The sequence below is a fragment of the Atractosteus spatula genome, chromosome 22, assembly GCF_055471065.1.
Source record: "Atractosteus spatula isolate fAtrSpa1 chromosome 22, fAtrSpa1.hap1, whole genome shotgun sequence".
NCBI lineage: Eukaryota > Metazoa > Chordata > Actinopteri > Semionotiformes > Lepisosteidae > Atractosteus > Atractosteus spatula.
Window position 1 is genome coordinate 14,602,048 of NC_142727.1, and position 23,005 is coordinate 14,625,052.

The 23,005-nt window shown below is 42.8% G+C and overlaps 1 protein-coding gene across 4 annotated transcripts in view; it reads left to right on the forward strand.

The window, feature by feature from the left end:
• pknox2 (pbx/knotted 1 homeobox 2) overlaps window positions 1–23,005 on the forward strand; it is an 89,846-nt gene that overhangs the window by 11,094 nt on the left and 55,747 nt on the right. For all 4 annotated transcript variants that reach the window (XM_088939601.1, XM_088939602.1, XM_088939603.1 and 1 more), the window contains exon 2: window positions 15,906–15,994. The gene's annotated coding sequence lies outside the window, so the exon portion shown is untranslated. The remainder of the gene's footprint in view (window positions 1–15,905; window positions 15,995–23,005) is intronic.

Below are 23,005 nucleotides of genomic sequence, written 5' to 3' on the forward strand. Positions count from 1 at the left end.
TGGCTTCAGAATAATCAGCAAGGAACATATATATATAGATAAACTACCTGAAAATACAGGCTATTATTTCACTACTTTTAAAAAAATGTAATAAAATAATTTTGTAATTATAAATAATTTAATAAATTAAAAAGTTAGGTTGAATTGTTTTGTCAGATCAAACGAGGACCATTTTCTTGTTTTTTAGCGTTTTGTTTTAAACTGTTATAAAAAAATCACTCATTGTGATCTTTCCTACATTCATAATTTCTTTTAGGCTTCTAGAAAAAAATGAATTGGTGTTTCCAAAATAAAAAAAGAAAGAATGCTTTATTTTGCAGCTTCTGCAGGCGGCGGGGCCAAAGTTTTGGCAGTCGTGCCTCAGATATTACTGCTCTGGTATGTGCTGTCACGGTAGTAGAACCAAGGAATTTTTCTAAGCCTCCCAAACCGAGAAACTGGAGATTTACATGGCGATATGGGGCTGCTGCCCATGTAGTCTCGTGAATGACTGTCAGAGACTCTGCTGCTGTCGCAGCCAGTACATAGACTGTCTGTGCAAACATAATGAATGGAGTTTTGCGCAGGGCCTGTAATCTTGGGTCTGTAGGGTAAACCACTTTTCAGCGCAGACTTAAACTGCGGTTAGTTTCGCTAGCCTTACAGCGTGTCACGGCTGCTTTTCATTAAAGTCTGGGTGTTTGACTTGTTGCTGTTGTTGTTTCATTCTTTTGGACGGGAATCAAGGCATCTAGATAGATCAATAGTAATAGTAATTAGTCAATAGTAATATGGCAAAGGCACGAGGCACCGTTGCTTTACATACGTTTACAGAAACGGCTGCAGACGGCGAATATCCCAAAAGAAGTCCGGTCAAACTCTTTTTGTTCTCGTGGCTTCTGCAAAACTATTGTACAGTACTCCCCGAGCGCGTCTCTCTTAATCGATGTTCGTGCTGCAAAGTGCGGTAAATAGTGCCAGTATGAGGAATCATCTCCTTCGAAACCAAGCTAAAAATGGGTCTGTGACTCAAAAAATTCAATAATATAAAGGGTACTTCATGCTGCTGCAGATGTGGAAGTTACACTGTACATAGCCTTCGGGCTGAAGAGCTGATCTGCAGCTCTAGGATTTTGGAGAAATGTACAATTATTGACAAATCATTGATGTGCAGTCTGCCCTCTCATGAAGGGGCTTTGGCAGTCCAAGAAGCAGTGTTGGTGGTGGACCATGGATGTGAAGGCAAGCTGACCTATCAGACATACTGTAGTGTCTATCGGAGAAATGCGGCGTAAATGATGAAGGATTCCGCCACATATGTACTGTATGAAGTCATGTGCCATTGTGGATTAAGGACAGATTTGTTTTGTTTTTCGCCAGATGACTGCAGTGTCCCGTACAGTGTTTTTCTTTACAAAAAAAGTCATTCTGCGTAGGTAAAATCAGGTCAAAAGCTTCCATCACCATGACTGGCATAGTCGCCTCCAAACAAAGAAAACTAACTGTGGTACAGGATTAACTTCCAGAAATACCGTCCCCCCCCCCAACGTCCTCCATTATCGGAACTACAATCCAGCCCTCCCTCCGCCTGCAGGTGACGATTCGGCTGGGAGCACAGAGCACTGCCTGGCGAGGCTGCTGTACGCTCAGACACTGCGCGTCCTGCAATTAGAGGGCCTTCTGTAGTCTGAGCTTTTAATTCATGGCACCGTTGGCATGAGCCAGTGAATCGAGAGGTGCTAAGAGAAGCATTGCTTGGGTGGCAAGAGACAGGAAAGAGGAAGAATGTGCAAAATTTGCCTATTCCTGAAACCATGTTGCCTCTTAGACAGAGATGTGCAGTACTTTTCTGTTGCTTCTGTTTATACTGCTTAAACCAAACAATAAAGCTAAGGATTATTAATATGCAAGATCAAACAAGGAATAGTTACTTTGCTTGCCCACGTACTAGTGTCCTCCAAGCACTGTTGCAGGTAGTATATTTAATATCCAAAACCAGCAGCAACATATACATGTAGGTAGCACGTTTCTATGATCGCTGAAGCTTGTCTCAATGAGCTGTATTTTCTGTAATTAATATGCAGTTTTGCAAGTCATTAGATGGCTACGATAATGCTTATGCAAGCTTTTATTTGTTACTCTTTGCTTTGTGCTCGATCGGTGCCTTTCAATCTAATTGTGTGTATGCATTATTTGATTTCAATTGGCACAAAGCTTTATGGTTTCAGACCCAGAAATGTAATTAGAATGCTATAATTGGTGCTCCTACAGAGTGTTCATTATTTCTTTACATAACAGTATTCACCATTTTTTTTTTAATGTAATATTGACTTAGAGCTGCATGGATAAATTAATATTTCATTGTAGCTTTCTGGCAGGCTATGACTAGTACCCAGACAGACAATTATTACAGTACTTGCATGCTCACTAAACCAGCATACACCAACACACACAACAAAACAAGGCAAATAATAATGACTTCTGCACACAGTAGCTGTAAGCTGTACTGAATAACAGAAGACACTAAGTGTTCCTGTCCTTAAGATGCTCAAGTGCTCTAGTGATGCTCTAGTGATGGTGATAATCTTAAGGCATCTGTTTCCACAGATGCACACAGAAATTAAAAATGGTTGCCTCTCCAAACTGTAGATTTTCCAAAGTATTCTTACTTTATAATGTAATTGCAGATATAATCCAGGTAGGAATGTTGATTATGACTCCTTAGAAATACTCTTATAGAGACTACAGTACCTCTACATTTATAAAAATGTTCTTGATAATGTACCCAGAAGAATCTGCTTTCAGAAGACAAGAAACTTCATCTAAAACAATGAGCAGCAATAGGGATTTATCATCTATTACAGGGTCGTGAGGGTGCTGGAGCCTATCCTGGCAATCGGTGGGTGATAGGCAGGGCACATACTGACACACACACTCACCCCAGGGGCAATTTTCCCTGAAACCAAATCACCGACCAGCATGTCACCCATGTGAGCACAGAGGGAACATGCAAACTCCACACAGACAGCACCCCGGGTCTGGAATTGAACCCAGGGCCCCAGCACTGTGGGACAGCAAAGCAAACCACCATGCCATCGTGCGGACCCAAAAACAATATCACCAGCGTTAAAATCAAACCCCAGCAGAATATTTTATGTATTGCACTTGACTTCTGTACTGTATGTTGCAATTATAATAATAGACCAAAGACATGTTTAGTCACCAGTAAGGAACTGCACTTTAAAGATATGTAGACTATAGTTAAATGGATTTTAAGCACACTACAACATATATTCTGTGTGTGGCAATGCATTTCAGTGCATCTGTTAAAGATTTAAATACAAAGCAGATTGCTAATATCGGAACGTACTATAACACTAAAATCTACTTTCTGATTGTTCTAGTTTATATTGCTGTCCTGCAGGGGTGCTGACAGCCTGGCTCTGTGGGCTCATGATGTGGATCAGTTTCACCGTTGGTTTGGCTGGACCGCAGGGGCCTGACACCACACACGAGCGCACTCAGCCAAATAATCGCTCCAGACAGCACAGGCTGCGCGGGGGCCCCCCGTCTCTCCATCTCGGCCATCTCTGCGCTGGCCTGGAGACCAGACACCAACTTTCCACGTGTGTCAGAGGGGAGAGGGCCAGCGGCCGCAGAGCTTTTAAATATCAAGCAGGTTTTGATTGTGAACCGCTTCTCATCAACGCTCGTCCTCTGAGAATTCTCCTCTGCCCCCACCATTCCAATGCTCACCGTCACATGAAATCCCCCGCCCACACAGATCCGACATTCTTATGTTGTGAATTGCTCGACTGAGTAAGTCAGAGCTTCTGCTTTCTGAAGTGAGTCAGCATTTTGCTGGCTAATGAAGGCAGGTAGTTACTCATTTGGTTCAAATTAGATATGAGATATTCCCCAACATGGGCAGCACGCTGGCACAGTGGCTAGTGCACTGCTGCAAGTCCAATACTGGGACCTGGGGTCAAACTGGGGCGGAGTGGCTGAGGATCTGCGCCTGTGGCTGGAAGGTTGCTGGTTCGAATCTCGCGGCCGGCAGAGGAATCCTACTCCATTGGGCCCCTGGGCGTGGCCCTTAACCCCAGCTGCTCCAAGGGGGACCGTATAATTGACTGACCCTGCCCTCTGACCCCCAGCTTCTCTCCCTGTCTGTGTGTCTCATGGAGAGCAAGCTGGGGTCTGCGAAAAGACAAATTCCTAATACAAGAAATTGTATATGGCCAATAAAGTGATCTCTCTCTATCTCTCTGTCAAATTCTGGACCAGGGGTGTTATCTGCAAATATTCTCCCTGTGTTTGTGTGGGTCTCCACAAGAGGCATACTGGTAGGTTAATTGTCTTCTGGTACGAGTGTGTCTGCATGTGTGCCCCATGATGGAGTTGTGTCCCATCCAGGGTGTATCCTGCCTTGCACCTTTTCCTTGCCAGGATAGGCTCTGGCTCCTGGAGGTAGAAAATGGATGGCTGGATATTGCACATCGGATTTCACAACATGAATTGAAGCCCCTTGCTCCCCTGCATAAAATATTACTTTGTGTGTTTGAAATCTGGTTGTGCACGGCCCAGCACTGCTTGGAAAATGTTGAGTTCGGTGTCAAGTTTCAGTGTTTGTCAGGCTTGGCTGTCCAGCAATGTTAATGTTGACATTACCGGGCCACTGTAAACCAAAATAGAAAGCATGAAGATCCTGTGCTGTTAGTGGACTGGTCCAGCACAGGGGGATTGTCTGTGGGAATTGCACTAGTCCCTCAGCATGATCTGTCCCCTTCCTGTAGGAACACACAGCCAGTCAGGTGTCCCCTGTGTGTCCCCAGCTCTAACACAGACTGTTCTGCAGCTAGAACAAAGCGTCACCGCAACTTCTGAAGGGCTAGAAGTACAATGTCACATTCTCCTGAAAATTATTTTATAGACTGGTTGTTTTTCTGGCCCGTCCTTATGCTGTTGAACTAAACAAAGCTGAAATTTTTTTGTAGCAACATTATTTCATATTATTTTTTAACTCCATCGCAGTTCAGTTCCTCTGGACTGGAGGGACATGATTACCTTGAATATATTATCATACATATTATGTTATATGAAATGTAATATATTATAAGCACATTATTATCCTGTGCTCATGACAACTAATCTTAACAGTGTTGCTTTTTAACAGGCCTGCAGGCCTGTCTTTTTCCATTTTTAGTACAGAACACGTGTGGCTCATCACAAGGGTTTGGCGCTGTTTATTGGGGAACCTGAGAATGTGAGGTGAAAGTATTTGACGCTTGTGTGGTAAAATACAGTGGTGTGAAAAAGTGTTTGCCCCCTTCCTGATTTCTTATTTTTTTGCATGTTTGTCACACTGAAATGTTTCAGATCATCAAACAAATTGAAATATTAAACAAAGATAACACAAGTAAACACAAAATGCAGTTTTTAAATGAAGGTTTTTATTATTAAGGGAAAAACAAAATCCAAACCTACATGGCCCTGTGTGAAAAAGTGATTGCCCCCCCTGTTTAAACATAAATCAACTGTGGTTTATCACATCTTTGGAAAGCTGAGTTAAATTTCTCTAGCCACACCCAGGCCTGATTACTGCCACACCTGTTCTCAATCAAGAAATCACTTAAATAGGACCTGCCTGACAAAGTGGAGTAGACCAAAAGATCCTCAAAAGCTAGACATCATGCTGCGATCCAAAGAAATTCAGGAACAAATGAGAAACAGAGTAATTGAGATTTATCAGTCTGGAAAAGGTTATAAAGCCATTTCTAAAGCTTTGGGACTCCAGCGAACCACAGTGAGAGCCATTATATACAAATGGCGAAAACATGGAACAGTGGTGAACCTTCCCAGGAGTGGCCGGCCGACCAAAATTACCCCAAGAGCTCAGCGACGACTCATCCAAGAGGTCACAAAAAACCCCACAACAACATCCAAAGAACTGCAGGCTTCACTTGCCTCAGTTAAGGTCAGTGTTCATGACTCCACCATAAGAAAGAGACTGGGCAAAAATGGCCTGCATGGCAGAGTTCCAAGACGAAAACCACTGCTGAGCAAAAAGAACATAAAGGCTCGTCTCAGTTTTGCCAGAAAACATCTTGATGATCCCCAAGACTTTTGGGAAAATACTCTGTGGACTGACAAGACAAAAGTTGAACTTTTTGGAAGGTGTGTGTCCCATTACATCTGGCGTAAAAGTAACACAGCATTTCAGAAAAGGAACATCATACCAACAGTAAAATATGGTGGTGGTAGTGGGATGGTCTGGGGCTGTTTTGCTGCTTCAGGACCTGGAAGACTTGCTGTGGTAAATGGAACCATGAATTCTGCTGTCTACCAAAAAATCCTAAAGGAGAATGTCCGGCCATCTGTTTGTGACCTCAATCTGAAGCGCACTTGGGTTCTGCAGCAGGACAATGATCCAAAACACACCAGCAAGTCCACCTCTGAATGGCTTAAGAAAAACAAAATGAAGACTTTGGAGTGGCCTAGTCAAAGTCCTGACCTGAATCCGATTGAGATGTTGTGGCATGACCTTAAAAAAGCGGTTAAGGCTCGAAAACCCTCCAATGTGGCTGAATTACAACAATTCTGCAAAGATGAGTGGGCCAAAATTCCTCCACAGTGCTGTAAAAGACTCATTGCCAGTTATCGCAAATGCTTGATTGCAGTTGTTGCTGCTAAGGGTGGCCCAACCAGTTATTAGGTTTAGGGGGCAATCACTTTTTCACACAGGGCCATGTAGGTTTGGATATTTTTTTCCCCTTAATAATAAAAAAAACTGCATTTTGTGTTTACTTGTGTTATCTTTGTCTAATATTTCAATTTGTTTGATGATCTGAAACATTTCAGTGTGACAAACATGCAAAAAAATAAGAAATCAGGAAGGGGGCAAACACTTTTTCACACCACTGTATGTAATCAGAGTCTGAGTTATTAGAATGTGTCTGAGTTACTGGGAGATAATAGCGAAGTTACTGCTCTGAGAAGTCATGTACAGCGGCTTGGGAGACAGAGCCAGGCCTGTAGGCTGGTCACAGAGTTGAGGAGGGGGGTGGGAAAAAATGAATGCCAGGAAGTTGGAACTTGACCTCACTCCCTTAACAGCATTGTAAGATTGTCAGCTGCCCTGTCCCTCAGGTAACAAAGGCATAATTATTCTGAGAAAAGAAAAAATGTGATGACTTAACCTTTGAGTGGACTGAGTTATGGCACTGTGATGGCCTTACGGGTGCAGCTCCTTTTCGTAAACTGGCGCTACTTTGGTTTCGGGGTGTTTAAGAGTGTTTTGCTGGGGGGGGGTTGGTGGTGAAATTACAGTCACCAGGACAGAATGACTGGGGCTTCATAGGAAGAGGCGCTGAAGGCAATCCAAGAGCACCTTGTAAATGTCTTGGTTCCCTGTTCCAAGGCCTGTAAGAATCTGGTGATAATAGACGTGAAAAGTGACTTGTAAAAGTAGCGCTGTGTGGCTCCCTCGCACCTGATCGTGTGATTTTTATTTTGGAACCAAGCTGTTGAACAATCTGGCTCACGTCCCTCGCTCTCTGCGAACGTCCTGCTGTGATGGTATTTATAAACTCTTATAGACACTTAATCTAGCTGATCACCACTCTCCTCTCGGATTTCACACTCTCTGAAAGATGCCATGTTCCCCATAAAAGTGACCAAGGCTCCACCACAGCACACAGCTGAGCCGTTACCCAAGGTCTGAGTTAACCCCTTCCTCCCCCCCATTGAGTGATGTTCTGGAAATAGGAGACAAAAGTCAAACTAATTCTAGTTTACAACAGAGTCTCGCCTGCCCTCAACAGGATCAGTTTTTAAAGTGATGCTTTTGGGAAATCTGCTATTTAAAGATACATTTATGTTTTAATACTTCTTTTGTTTTAAATGTCACTTACATAATCTCGGCTGGTACTCCTTGCTTTCACAAATAACACCTGGGAGTGCACTGATCGCACAAAACAAGCGTTAGAGAACAGTGAGTACTGCCAGTACTGTTCATTACGAGATTAAATTCTCAAAGCAGGATAAATACACTCAGTGATCCTGTTCAAAGTAAACGCTTTGAGAAAAAGTTCCGATTTCTAAAAAACAAAACAATTGTACAATAGAGGCAAATAATAGTCTTTTGTGAAAAGATCTCAAATTAACGAGAGGCCTACAACAAGAACAATATGAAATAAAAATAACAGTTTTCCTGTCTTCATTTGTTTAATGCGTACAGTTCTGTGGAGGGCTGAAGTTAATGAATCATAGTTCAGGGAAAGGAATTTTACAAAAGCTGATGGTCTGCACTTCTTTCTGTATCTCATTCCTGGAGTCCCAAGACAGGAAGCACATAGGGTTCGTTATGTCTGCTGGAGCAGGGAGGAGGCAGGGTGTTTTCTGTTAGAAGCTGGCTGCTGTCCAGCCTGCACCGCTTTAAGCGAAACGGCATATGAGCTCAGCCCATGACAACTTGGAGATTATAGCAGTGGCTGGAGCTATATATATACCGTCTCAATCAGAGGAAAAGAAGCAAAATATTAGAGGGGGGATGCTGTGTTCATCAGGTGCTATCCTCACGTTCTGTGCCTGAGGAGGAAACAAAAACAGGATAAAAAGTCTACTAATATATCCATGAGAATCTGAAAACTACAAAGGAAGAATAATACACAAAGGCATGCAGTAAATCATTGCCACTTTCAATCTGAATCAATCTGTCGTTTGTTGGACTTTTTTCCTTTTTGCAATTGGCACGTGGCTACTTATAGGAAACTCTTGGTAAAGTATCCCAGCATCTAGCAGAGTGGCTTGACCAGGGGCTTCTGTGTTTGTTTCAGAGATGACAGACTGGGAGACAGAGAAAGGTGTAGTTTCTGAAGCTCCTAGACTCCAAGGAATTGATTTCCCGCACAGAGCTTGAAATTCCCTGCGACAGTTCCTGAGAGATCACTGAAACTTTAGCTTTTCTAGATGTAATTGAAATGACTAATGGGTGTTATATGGTTTCAGAGAAAATCAGTAAACTGTGACACATTCAGGCGAAACACGATTGTGTTGTTTTATTCTGAAGTGTATTACTCTGGGACTGGAATGCACTCTTAAAAAGTGAGTAAGAACTTCAAAACAGGGCATTGAAAGAAGAGTTCAAATCCTACTCACTGTCTTGCTCTCTTCACTCTCTTTTCATTGTGTCAGTAAATTCCTCTTCCTGTTTTTCGGTTGCTGGCTCACCAGTGTGTTTGGAAAGATGGAGGCTAACATCTCTTGGTACAGGTAGAGACACCAAAGGAAACGGGACAATTGTGGGAAGATTTAAAACTATTATTAGTTTAACAAACCATCTAATTGTGTCTTAATAGTTTGTCTTTCCAGTTCAGTCAGTATCAGCAAGACTGGAAAATATCATATTGAGTGTTAATGTTGGATGTGAGGGTGACACAGGTGCAGGGTACTGTATGTCTTTGGTGTCTGCCACAGTTGTCTGGATCAATTGCTGTCTAATTTAGCACAGAGGACAAAATGCCAGGCAGGGTCCTGTTACACCTGTAAGAATACACTACATTGTCCACAGAATACCTCCTAATTTCCTGGAATCCTGAAGCCCTCTTTCCTTCCTGCTATCATTCAGAAAAGCTGAAAGAATCTGGGTTTTCCTGTTGTATCTCTTCTTATTGAAAGTATAAAGGAGAAATATAAATCTGTATTAAATGATATCTCTGTTTACAGTGCTCTCTTTTTGCCATTTTTAAAGCTTTTACATTGTATTTTTGTCAATGGTTCATAAGCCACAAAAACTGTACTGGGTTTAAATTAAGTGTTTATATACTGAATATATGCATATTACATATAGATCTGTTTAGCATTGCAGCCTAAACGTAAACTCAATTATACCTTTTATAATTAATTGTATCAAAATGCAGTCTATTAAAACTTTAGAAAAGAAGAAATGTTGAATTTGAATGCTGTATGTACATTATGAAGTAATATTAAGGCCGGTTAAGCTTAGAATAGTGCAAAACGTTTTTTAAAAAGATTTCTTGACTTTAGGGTCAGCAGTTTCTGGTTGGATACTATATTTAAAATGCTAAATTGTCCAAATCTGCGGAGTTCCTTAACTCCAAACGTTCAAACCCCTTCATTTTTTAAGGCAGTTTCCGTTATTTCCCAGCCTTACTGCTGCAATTTAGTGTTATTAAAACATAAATGAAAAATATTCATGTTCAAACTCATGCCCATGGCAGTAAAAAACTTCCAGATTAACTGAGACTGAGGGGTGAAAGGAAGGAGGCAAGACTCAAAGGTCAGCCTTGTATTTCAGATTCTGAAGTGAGCTGCATTACAGTACAGGAAACAAGAGCGTGCTTTAAACATCACATTCAAAACTAGAGCAGATGTGTGCTTTTCAATAAAAGAGCTGTTTTAACATCTGCCTTCATCAGTATTGTAGCGGGCTGAGTTAATTTAAAAAAATGTTCCATAAAACTAATAACTTAATGAACTGTGTAATTCACTCCTCCTGATCTTCATCTGATTTTTATTCAACAAAAACGATTGTGCAAAATGCCTCTACATTTATTTAGTTGTATTTTAATGAAAACCGCAGAGAAGGTAATTCTTCTACTATAACAGTATCTTATAAAACACCTTGTGTAAAAGCACACTGGTGAATATGTGAAGACAGCAATGGACTGTTTCTTTAATTAAAGATCTCTTTTCTGATTAACTACATGAAGAGGTTCTAAGTGGGAGAAGGCTCTTTTGGCTCTTCCAGTCTGTTTGGTAGTTAGTAGTGAATCGTTCCAAGGATTGAAGGAAGCAGAGATTTCGGCTTCAGCAACATGGCTGGGTAGTCTTGTCCACACTCCCACAACCCAAACTGTAGTATCAAAGGAGGTGATTAGTAGGAAGCTGTTTACAGTAATAGAATGTCCTGTTCTCTAGGACAATGATGCAATTCCATTGTGTTATTGTTCTTGGAGTCTGGGGCGGTAGACTCACATGCAACAATTCAAATGTTAATTCAAATGCAGCAATTTAACGTTAATTCTGTCACAATTATGTACTGTGCATTATAGAAGTCAGACCGACAGTAGATATTGTTCTGTATATACATTTCATCAATAATTTCTGTCCTTGTTATTGTTAAAATATAATTATTTGTTAAACAAATTGAATTAAACAATAAGCAATATAAAAAAACCCCAACATAAACCAATTCGATGTTTTGAACAATAAAAAGGGGAGAAGGTAGCCAAGGTTTTCTGGAGCGCTCTGAATTTATACTGTAACAATACACTGGATTCATAATCCACCACAACTTTTCCGTTTCCTTTGAGTTTGAGGGTATTTCTTATCCTCCTGTGTGCATTTATCCTTTGAAACATTAGGGTGCAAACCTTCTAAAGAAGAAAGCGTTTTTAAGGGCCGCTGCAGTCGTGTTTTACCACTTGGTTAACAGTCACGTGGTGATTTTGTACTCAGTTTGCACAGCTCTTACTCTAATGCTCCCAACCATGAGTTCATCTCTCTGGAGTGGCAGCTGCTTCATGTACAGTAACTATTGTTTCTTTTCATTTGAGTCCAAATCTGTTTATTTTCTGTATCTAAATGTCCAGTATCATTGCTTGGTTTTTGTCCATTTCCATTTTTTTTTAATATCTAGTTTTTTTTTCTTAAAAAGCTTTTACATTTTCACACTTCAGTGGTATTTTCTGTCAGCATTGGAAATCCTTATCGGTCACTTGAAAGTTTTATTTCGTGTCGGGCGGTTTGTGTGTCGCACAACACTAGATTAATGTATGTATCTGTGCTCCCACAAGCAAGATTAGTTTAAGAGCCAACCTGACGCCTCTGCCAAAAGGTTGATCATGTAGATGGATTTTCTTGCCTTGTGATGTTAAATGGCTCCAGGTTGCCTTGGAGGAATTCTTTGCTGCAGCATCTGAAATAAGTTTGCGGGATAGTTCTGCTTTCCTTCTTAATAACAGAATCATTCACATTTTTTGTACGTTTGTGCTAAACAATAATAATGTTGTTGTAACTCTGACATGGTGGAATCAATTTAGCCTGATAAATCTGCCCTTGCACTTAACATGAGGCAGCAGGAAGGCTTTGGAACGTCAGGTGGAAGACGGAGCTCCTGTCCCAGGTGGGACGGTGCTGTTAGACCCTTGAGCAAGACCCTTCACTGAGATTTCTCCAGTAAAATACATGCAGGTGTGCAGTTGTAAGTCGTTTTGGATAGGCGTGTCAGCCTCATTAATAAATAATGCCCAAATAACTCTAGAGTTCTTTCTGTGGTCTGTGTCTCACTCCTTTCTGAATAATCTGCTATCTTTCAATTGCAAATTGCAGAATTTCCTCTGTGGGGAAAAAACTGAAGTGGTCGGAATTATGATTCATTGCTGTTGATCATATCCGCAAATATTTTGTTTTACACCGAGATGTTAACTGCAAATGTGAACTGTAAGTATTGTGCTGCCAGTAGAGGAGAAAATACACATTTCTGTCCATTTAAGGGATGGTATGTTCCTGTTCTTATGCGAGAGTGTGGGAGTGTGTGGGTTACAGAGTTTACCTCTAATAGGAAATTAATTACCCCGCTTTTGAGCCTAGCATTTTGACTCTAAAGCCTATCCCTCTGTACTTCTGTTTTATGGAAATTAAATTATAGCATAATGTCACTTACTTTATTAGAACAGAAAGGCTATGAATAAGAATCAGCCTGCAGTTGTCATAGCAACATGAAGCCTGAAACCTCACAGCAGCTGTTTTTATGGCAGAATTTGGGCAGCAGGGGGGCTATCGTTGGCAGGGGATTATGGGAAATGAGTCTCAGCGCTCCTATTTTCTCGACCTTGACCCACGTCAGCAGAATGGGAGCTTTGTGCCGATTGGTCCTCTGAGGGATGTTTGTGTTTTATTTGTGCGTGGTATATTTAGCAACGGCAGTGGCTTTGAAAGTTCGGGTCTGTCTTTGTTTTCTCGCCTTGCAAAACTCCTTTACCTCGGTCTCAGTTAATGAGCGCAGTTATGCTCGGTTTGTAAGTATGGTGATATATTCCACCATGTTCTGTTCGATCTGCTAATGTTATAAACTAAATCTCACATTTATTGATTGAAGGATTCAAGAGAGTCCCCATGGCGTGTAAGTTTGCAGCCTTACCTGAATTGACATTCATTTCACACTTAGAAGGTGCTAATTAAACTGAGGCACAAGATCCCTGTTAAGTCATCCACATTGCATTAAAATTAGCCTCTCATAATTTAGATTTGCATGGCTGAAAATTGAGCTCTGTGAAGTTATAAAAAAAATCTTTGGTGCGTTGGACCACAAAAGCACGTGAAACAAACTAAAAACTAGAGGAGTAAAAATTGATATGGTTTGGAGGTTATTAAAACAGACTTTACATGTTTTTGAAGGCCTACGGGCAATTATAGCACTTTTCCAGTCTGTCACTATTTTTTGGCTATAAATGCAGGATAGTACATTTAGTATTACGGCCATTTTTATTACTATAGCTGCTCTGCACAGTGAGGCAAAATGTACGCCAGTAATATTTTAATTGACTTCCCTGTGTAATATTATATATACTGTATATACTATTATTATTGTACTATATTTTCTTGAGAATAAAGGGCAATTATTTCCACAGGAATAAAATTGTTCCCTGGTCATATGTTGTGCTTTTCCCCATGTCCCTTACTAAACTGGAATTCCCTAACATATATGCTCTGTGAAAAAGGATATTTAAGCATGGTCTGAAACTCAATATTTAGAATTTATTCTGGGTTTAATAGGACAATACTAGAACATCAGAAAATGTTATCAGCAGTAAATTAAATTTGGAGAGGAGAGAGGATTTGATGACATGTCATTAATACAGTACGCAGACATACTGTCCTGCTTTATTTTTTGATCTATAGTGTCAGATCGGGTTTCTTCGAGATTGAATACAATACGGACATCTGCAGCTATTAGGTAAAACATATTTCTTTGGGAGAGAGAGAAAATGAAACATTATCGAGGAGTTGATAACTTCAATACGGTAGGAAGAAGAGACAAAATGCAACGAGCACAAGAGTACAGTCATATAAGAGACCTAATCCCAGGAATCTGATCAGAGCAGGGGTGTGTTGAGTGCAGTTCCTTACGTGGTACTGGATACATAAGGCAGCAGAAAAGTGAAAGCAACAAAAAGTGATTAAACTATAATGACACATAATAATGAATGAGCTCTTGGTCAGATTGTACAACAACCCTATCCATATGCATAGAGGTCACATCTCTGCCTTTAATCCAACGCAGGGCTTTTTTGTTCAAATCTGAAGAATTTACATACTCTAGGTAAACATAGATCCATGTGGATCCCTCCTAAACTACCCCACTTTGGAGAATCATACAGACAGGAAACACGGCTTAAATGTATGTCAACAAAAACTGTACAGCTTAACCATAGTTTAAAGCAGACACTTCCTTCAGTGGGTATTGAAGATATCAAAGAAAGTTATAGGTGCGAGGGCCTACAGAACAATACTTGACAGTTTTCACAATCCAGATTTTAGCTCAAGGTATTCTTAAAACTTCTTGAGCAAAAAAAAAAAGAATTTAGAACGACCTTTTGATGATTTCATAATGAATCTCCCAAAACACTTTTTTTGACATGACAAACTACTGACGTCTGTGACTTCTCTAAATGCAGATGTTGTTATCTCGCGTTCAAGCCCTGAAAGCGAAGGCAAAACGCGGTTTAATTACTTGAAGGTTCTCCTCTGTGAACCCGTGAGGGGAACATGAAAGCCAGCTCGGGTTATGTCACTGTGGGGATTCTGAAGAGCCGTACACTCCCTTCTGAGGAGCGAGGCTGTTGTTTTTGAAGAGGCCGGGCGAATGGGCTCAGCGGCGCTATGTGGTAGGTTGGTGCTTCAGGAATGCTAATGCTTCCTCTGTGGTTTGTTAGGAGCAGAGTGATTAGCCCTCCTGTCCCCTGGGGGCAGCAGCCTGATGTATCCAGCCGTAATTTATTTTGACATCAACAGGAAGACTAGCCTGTCTCAGGGAGCTGGGGGGGCTGCTGGAAGGATTTGATTATGATTTGTTGAAATCCTTTTTTTTTTATGATTGCGAGGAACCTGAGAAACACCCCTAAAGCGCCCACGTACCCTCACTGAGCCATGCGGTCTGCAATATGAAGGCATGTGTTATATGTGTATGTGTTATTCTGCACTAGGTGTTGATGCCCCAGTAGCCTTTCTCAGAGAGCACCCAGCCCCTGTGCTACTCTTGGCAACCTGCTTTCTCATACTGGGGGTGTCCTCAAGCCCACAGGAGTTATGTCCTGCTGTTTAATTAGATCATTCGTTTATTATTAATTAGTCTCCAGGTTGTCATTGTAAAGAACTGTTTGTTTTCAATTGACGTATCTGGTTAAATAAAAGATCATGTGATATTGTTAAGTTTCTTGTAGACAGTGGTTTGTTGGTTCAAATCACAGGTGTTGTAACCTTGAGCAAGGTACTGTACTTCCATTAGATTGCTTCTGTAAGCATGCCCTGGTGAATGACTGGATACTGCTAATGTAAACTGCTTTAGATCAAAACATTAGTCAAATAAATTAATAATGGTTGCTACAGAGGTTATGCCTATGTAGAGTGGTGGCAATTCTTGATTTGGTCATTGGAATTGATATACCCATAACCAGGCATGGAAAATGTTCGAGGAAAAAAAAATTAACAGGAGCAGGCTGAAAGGAGATGGCATAGCCAATATAATTTGCTTATATTTGGTTCTTTGTGTATGAAAGAAAAATACGGTTGCATGTTCGAAGGCGCAGATGAGATAAGATTCGACTGCCTGGTGAAAATAGCATTGTTTCTCTGTCAACATAAAAAAAAAGCTTATCTTGGATCTGTTTGTTCTTTTGCAGGCTCTGTTTTATCAAGAAGGGAAAACGGCAACCGTGAACAGAAGAAAACCTCATTTGAAAAACGCCTTGTTGCTGAGGACAACCCATTTGTAAGTCTTCAAACTACAGTACATTATTGCACTGTGTCTGGGATCCCCCATTGTGGTCCTGGAGATCTGGAGCGTCTACAGGTTTATTTAGTCCAGCTGAGTTTGTAACAATCTGAATCAGCTCATTGCTGGCTCCACGGGACCAGTTCAGCAGCTGTCCAGGTGTTGGTGCTCCAAAGAGACCTAGCAACCTTCTAGACCAGGATGGGAGACCCATTCTCTGCATGCACCGTGATGATAAGACTAGTAACTCTTGCGAGTTGAGGGGCATCTTTTGTTTGAGTTAGACAGATCTCCTGTCTCGGCTCCTCATTTGCTCTCTGGCTGAGCGGGTGGCTGGGATGGGCTCCTCCCGCCGTGAGCACGCAGTCTGGTCAGGAGGTCTTCCTCCACTGAGAGAGACGGTTCTTGACATCTCTCTTCCCCACATCTCCTTCCCTGTCCCTTTGTCTCCACCAGCCCTCTTCCCTTGGAAAATAAAAATATAGGCAGCGGCATGTACACCCTGCAGTCTGATCTCATCCGATCTGAGAAGCTCAGCAAGGCAATCCAGGTTCTAGCTGCAGGTGGTTTTGGTTGACCAGTAGGAGGCGATCTTTGCTCTTTGGCACATACTTTCCTAAACCAGTGGCCCGGTGTGTTGACTGGAGACAATATGCTGTTGAAGGTTCCTCGTGTTTCTTCATGAGACTTTAAACCAAGGTCCTGACCACGTAGTCATTAAAGTTTTTGTGGTACATTTGGAAAGAGGACGGGTCCCGTCTTAATTCCACTATGGGCTTGTCCAGTTTGGCCTTCCCAGAATCCCCCCTTATTTCAACTGCTAAAGTAATTACGCCTACTTACGCCTACCTGATCCTGAAGGCCGCAGCCAGCCACCCAGGTAGGTGCTGCAGTATAAGGAATTATTAATGACTATATTAAATAATAATTGCGCATACAGTAAGTAATTACAATTAATATAAATTATATTTTTCTCCTGTTGCTAATACAATGGAATTGATTGCAGTAATAGCAGCAAGGGATTATTTCATGATTTTATTGCATGGATAACAGGTTTCAGAAATCATACCCTGATCTATTTTTAAAACACGCATTGCTTACAGTACATTTGATAGGTAGGTAGTGTAGCTACAATACAGTTCTCCCTCAGCCGAATCCGTGTAAGCCGAGCGAGGGTTTTGGCTTGTTCAGTCTGCCACCCAGGAGAGATCCTTCACTACATTCCCCGGTTATTTCTTTGAGATTTTCTGCATGCAGACCACACCAAGTGTTTGGTGTTTTGGTCCAACAGCGACTGCCCTGGAGGCATGGCAGCAAATGTTCTACATGACTTAAGAGACTTCACAGCGGAACTCTATTAAAGCATACAGCACAGCCATGTAATCAAAATACTGTACATACAGGACAATTAAATATATGAGAATCTGTCTATTTTGGTTTATTACCAAATACACTGCGATAGCATGAGAATATTCCCCCCCCCAGAGCCGTTGATGAAGTTCATTCTCATATTCTTTTTTCAAGACGTGGTTTGTTATTTTTATGACGCTTTGCTTTTTTTTTAATTATACAGTACCTACATGATTGATTCTCCACTTTGTCCTCATGAAATTAATCTTGTGTTTTCCATAAGAATCGAATTGCACAGGAGACAGTGTGGCTGCCGTCTGGGTCGCGCGAGCGGGAGAGAGCCTGGCAAAGGAAGATGATGAGTGAAAGATGATGTTTGGCTGTGTAAGGGGGTACAGTGTGATTCTGATGGGTAGAAAGCAAGGGGTGCAGCACACACAAGAGAAGCAGGGTCCCTAATTGAGTGAGGAAGCAGCTGGGTATTCCATTTCCTTCCCAGCAGAGGTGAAGTGACTGCCTCAATGTCTTCGCTGGCTTAATCGCTGCCACCTCCTGCTTACCCTTGAGCCCTGCGGAGTATTGTTTTACGGATAATTTCGTTAGCCCTAACGAGATTTTTGCTAATTAAATCTCCTCCCGGCTGGAGACCCTCTCTCCTGTTGAGTGAAGTGATTGTTTGTAGATCTTTTTAGACAAATAAACATTTTCATTCTGAAACCTTAGAGAGGAGTGATTGAGGAGAGGGCACAGCCCACCTCAAGCCTCCTGCTCCTCTGTTTCCCGGAAACCGGTCTGCAATCCGGTTCCCTCACTCCCTCTTTTCCCCTCTCACCGATTTGTACATCTAATGTTGTCTCTGTTGCTGCCATCCATTCCTATCAGCCCCGTCATTGTTGCAACGTTAGAGTCGTCGCTTATCATGTTAAACCCAACCAGTTTTGGAGTCTCCAATGGCACGTCTCACATGTCTCACATGTCTCGGCTCATGGCCGTGAAACTCGTGATCACACAAGGGAAACTGAGGAAGATGAAGCACAGGCAGTCTTCCATGACACACCCGACCACCGAGGCTGTCGTCACGGGCAGTGCGTGCCTGTACTGGAAGATCGGCTCCAATGAGGGCAGAGCCGCTACATTTGCTAAAAGCCCTGTCTGACTCTCCGCCCCACCCTCGGCCACGCTCTGCCTGTTGCGCACTGCTGCATGGGGAATGCTGGTCACAGTTGGCTAGTGACAAGACCCAGGCTTGACCACACTTGGGCGAGAGCTCCTACCGGTTTAGGCTCTCAGAAGTCTCCTATCTCCTCTGTGTTTGCCTTAAGGTTTCCGATGAGGCGACATAAGCTGTGACCTCTCTGATAAGCCCACTCCCCAGCAGTTGTGAGACAGTGTTCCTATCCAGTTCCTGAAATCCTGATACCGATCATGCCGTCTTCTGCCCAGGGATTCTGTATCTGACTGAAACGGACAGTGGTGTCCCTGCCAGCTGAGGATACTTTCAGGAAGTTATATGCTAAAATAGATGGTCTTAACTTCAGAAGAAAATGTTGCATAAAGGTGTATAAAAGCAACCCGACATAATCAAATGTTAGAAAAGCTGGACTCTTTGTATTTTTTGGCCATATTCTGTAGGTGCAAATTTTACCATAACATTTTTCCTGCACAATTTCTGTACCCTAACGCAGCCGTTTGTACTGTTCCTTTGATCACTAATAGATGGATACAACAGCTGTCCTTTTTTATATGAGATTCTGGAGAATGTGGCTCTCCGACTTGCGTATCGCAGGCCGCGTCCAGGCGCAAGCGAGCAGGCGCGCGCCATTGTCAAAGTTCAAACATGGTGTCAAACAAAACAAAGCTAAACGGACCCCTGAATTCCTTTCATGACCCAAAACGAAGTGCAGTGTCTCGCGTGCGTAAGCAGAGTCTATAGGGGTTGCATGTGGAGAGCGCGCGGGGTTCACGTCTCACCGTGTCGCCACGCTGCTCTGGCTGTGAGCGCTGTGCGGACAGCAGTGACGGCCCTGCAGCCGTTATTGCCCTCAGGAGCCCTGCGTGCTATTGTGGGAGGTGACCTCTCTCTGGTTTCACTGCCCTGTGGGGGCACACGCAGTGCCAGCCTCAGGCCTGCCGCCTGTGTCCCATCCCCTGCCTTTCTCCTTCCTCCCTCTATTCCCATCTCCTCGGACCTTCGCCTCCCCGTGGGGTTCTGGGAAAGCCGTCCAGTGGTCTCCGAGCGCCCCCCCCCCCCCCACCCCGACACGGCTACGGCCGATCGGGTTTCTGCCACCTGTCGCAGGGCTTAGGGAGGCGAGGAGCGAGGGGAGCTGACAGGCCGCCTGGCACCATCCCTCTCCCAGCCCTCGCCGTCCCGGGGGGCGTGAGCGGGTCGGCTTTCAAAGTACGCAGCCCCCCCCGGGGGGCGGCGATTCCTCCTTTCACACATGTCCTGGAAACAGTTGCTCCCAAACTGGAAAGCGGGGGACCTAGCAAGAAGAAGCGAAGGCCAGAGAGAATCGAGCCGCGGTGTTCGAGCGGGGCCGCGTCGGCAGGGGGCGCGAGCGAAACCCGTCTCGCCCGGGAACAAAGAGCTTCCGAACACAACCTCCGTCCTCCGGGGGGCTAGCAGTTGACCATGTGTGCGCTTTTTGTTCTCCGCGTCCCGGGCTTATTATATCCAGTGCAGACGCTGTTTGACTTCTTGGGTTTGTTCTGCAGCGAATATGACTTTGCTTGACAAGCGGTGCAGGGTATTAGCATACAACATAGTTTAATGTGTCTGTTTCCAAGATATAACCTTAATTAGCTTCAACAGAAGTAAAATACATTTTATTGCTTTTGCTGTTATCTCTTTCCATCTCTCCCTTTCACAGACATTGATAAGTTTCGGCTTTGCTCAGTCTGTCTAAGCTTAATTGTCGGTTTTGATGCAAAAACCCTACTGTTCTACTGATTTAACCACGAAGGGCTGGAATATGAGGTCTCTATAATTTTTTAAAAGGTTTTATTAGGGCAGTGCTTTTCTTACTGTGGCCATAACCTTCAGGAAATGTTAAAGATTGTTATTTTCACAAAGGTTGTCAGGCCTATACATCACATTACCTTCAGAACATAGAACAAGACAATATAGTGTGATGGGTGAGTACGCTCATTTCACATCTTCATAATCCCTTTAAGTGTGTGAAGAGCAGAATTTCCAGTTATTAGGTCAGTGTTAATTAAGTAAATGTGCCTGTAATAATTATGCTGATCTATTTCTATTGTAGTGGTACTCCGCTTTCCTGCTGGAATTGTGTTCTGAATTTTATATTGTGAGAATGGAGTATTTTCCATTGCTTAAATATAGAATAGCTAATGAGTTTTCCGGCCACACTGTCAGAAAAAAAGTGTTAATTCCAAAAGTAAATATACCGATTTGGTATTGAAAATACCTTCAATTGAAAAAAAAAGTTTTTATCCTGGTGCATTTCAGAGCCTGATTTGTTTTGTTTTTGTTTTTGTTTGTTTGTTTGTTTGTTTTAACACGGCAATTTGAAAGGACACTCGCTAAGCTTGAGCAAAGTTTGAACTCGACCGTTTCCCCCAGGACTCCACCGTGTGTGGAGCCCGTCCAGCAGGTGTGCAGACTAGCAGGCACTGTTGGCGCTCATATTGTTCTCAAGCTCTTTTGCTCTACACTTGCACCTTTTTATAGACCCCGGTCGTCCGTGGGACTGCAGACAGTCAAATGGCCCACGGCGATGACCTTTACTGTACGTACGCTGGAGTTTCAGTTCGCAGTCTCTCTCTGCACCCACCCCTCCCAACTTTTATTTCACCAAGCACAATTCTAATTATGTTGATTTAGCACAGACCCCCCCCCCACACACACAATCTCAATGGAAGCTTATTAGTTTGAATATTTTTTATTTATTCCCGTTTCCAGGAGTCCCTGCCGGCGTTTCCAATTACTCTCGCCGCTCGGCTGTAATTGCCTTCCTGCTAATGGCCGCCAGACAATCGTGCTAAATGAGGTGAGGCCGAGAGGCTGGGAGCCCGACTTCATTAAGAGCTAATGGGATTTTATTGGGGGACTGAGGACCTGGCTCATCAGAAAGTAAGAGAGTAAGGAGAAAGCGAGCGAGAGAGAATGCTCTCTTGACAGCAGTTTGAAAGAGGCCTTCACAAAAGGATATGGGGTCACCTTTTCACTTTTTGTCACCCATTACAGATACTGGAACTGATTCAGCCTGTGACCATTGAGTGGCATTGTATGTGAGGTGCAGAGCTCCATCGAAGCTTTATTGCTTTCACATACCTAATCTGCGTATCGTGTGTACTTACAGAGTTATCTATTGTTCTGATTTCCATACTAAAACCCCGACACTACCTGACTTCCAGAGACACTGTGATAGTGACTGCTGTGGAAAATCCTAAAAAGGTTAAAGTAGTAGCTGAGATACGTTCTCTGTAGGTTCTCTGATTGGTGTCCTACTACTGGTAGGACATTCAGTATCTTTCTATTCTGGACATTGACTCTTTCCACGAATAAGCTGTGAAAATCCAAAGTGCCCAGCTGTGTACAGCAGGTTACTTCACTTGTATAGTTTGTGTTGGCAGATGTAGACTTCAGACTTGGGAGTGCGAGTCATTCTACAGGTCGCCTTTGTTGGCACAGACTTAAAAAATGCTCTGCGCTCTTTATCTCAAAATAACCAATGGAGAATATCAGGCAAGCCTTGGCCTTATTAGGTATCAATACTACAAAGCATGCTTTGCTGTCGGAGAGGGAGAGGGGCAAGCAGACAGGTGTGCTCTGAGAAGTTTGAAAGGGGGAGAATATGAAGGCCAACAGTATATAGGGGAGACTGTCCTTGGCTCTGACGTGATCCCTGCCGGTCTCTCTTGGCCCCGCTCCGAGTAAATAGCCCATTAGCAAGGAGAATGGTTATTGATAAGTGTTGTATTAACTGAGAACCTGACGTTCCGTAGCTGAAGATCCCTGCTGCGTGCCCAACGTGCTGGGAAAATGGGGCAGCCCCACAGGAGGCCAGAGGGGCACAGTACAGGCCTCGTGTCTGATTGGCTGATAAGACCAGGCCCCACCGGCAAATAAAATCATTTACATTTATATTTATAAGGCCAGCGATGATTAGAATATTTATATATGTTTTAGGTAATCTGCATGTGGGAGATCACAGTTGGAGGATAATTGAAGTGACTTGAATATTCTTTCCTGCCTGCAGCTTAAATACCATACCCTGCTAAGTAACCTCTCTCCTTCATTCTCTCTCTCGCCCTTCTTTCATTTGTCTTCTGAATCTATAGCTCTCACTTTTTCCGTCGTGTTTGTAACTGTGCTGGTTTTGGCAGATGTGGAGTGTAGAAGTCTGTAGCGAAGTCCTTGTTTATCCACAAAGCAGGCAGTTGCCATCCCTTTTCTTTTTATGAAGTGGAACAGCTCAAAGTCATGTCTGTTCAATTCCAATCCCATTTTTCATGGAACTGATATCTTGTGCTTACCACAGTTGAGAGGAAAGTGATAACGCTTTGTGTGTGAGAGACACAAATTACAAAATGTAAAACATAACTTGCAAAGGCAGAAGTTGGGGTTTTTTTGAATTGCAGTAGTGCTACTTCAGACGCTGCTGAAATCGTAAGAACACGCTCTGCGATATG